This window comes from Nansenia antarctica (genome assembly GCF_963989245.1).
Source record: "Nansenia antarctica genome assembly, chromosome: 8".
Lineage (NCBI taxonomy): Eukaryota > Metazoa > Chordata > Actinopteri > Argentiniformes > Microstomatidae > Nansenia > Nansenia antarctica.
The window spans coordinates 50228404-50228982 of record NC_137678.1 but is presented as its reverse complement, the minus strand read 5'-3'; the positions used below and the strand labels follow the sequence as shown (position 1 = coordinate 50228982).

The window sequence follows — 579 nt, the reverse complement described above, 5'->3', positions numbered from 1 at the left end:
GAGCTGCCAGGAGCTGTGTGTGTGTGTGTGAACTCCTCTCACTCTCTCTATGCAACATCAGAGATTTATGGAGTGATTTATGCTTTACTGCCCCCTGGTGTCTGTCTGGAAGCACTGTCTTTCTGGACGATTCTTCTGTATATGCCTTCTTGAATCTCACAACCTGCAGGATTCTTGTGTGATTAACCATCTTCATGCACAGCCAAATATGGACCTACTGGACTAATGTACCTCAGTCACGGGAGACCTCCAGATTACCTTGTTTTGACTTATGTATTATGTTTCAATAGTTCTCAAAATAAAATTCCTCATGGTAGATACACCACCAACTCTTAGTTTTGTCAGAATTGTCCAAATTTGTGTTGTTTGTTTTGTAGTCAGACATCTCCACAGCACACACAGAGAACGTGGTAGAATTTAGGATTTACGAAAGCCCTGCTTTTAAAAGTACCAAATCCCAGACGGCCTATAAATGTTCTGTTTTATGAATGATATATGGCCATTGATTCTTGAATAATTAGATTACCCCTGTAATGTACATAATTTCACAATGCATAATATAAGATAGATCATTTCCCC

The 579-nt window shown here is 39.4% G+C and overlaps 1 protein-coding gene across 1 annotated transcript in view; it reads left to right on the top strand.

Annotated features, from left to right (window-relative positions):
* The window catches only part of orc5 (origin recognition complex, subunit 5), a 27791-nt gene extending 27478 nt beyond the window's left edge, over positions 1 to 313 (top strand). The window contains exon 15 of the mRNA XM_080537469.1: positions 1 to 313. This exon is cut by the window's left edge and continues 157 nt beyond it. The gene's annotated coding sequence lies outside the window, so the exon portion shown is untranslated.
* The last annotated feature ends 266 nt before the right edge of the window (positions 314 to 579 follow it).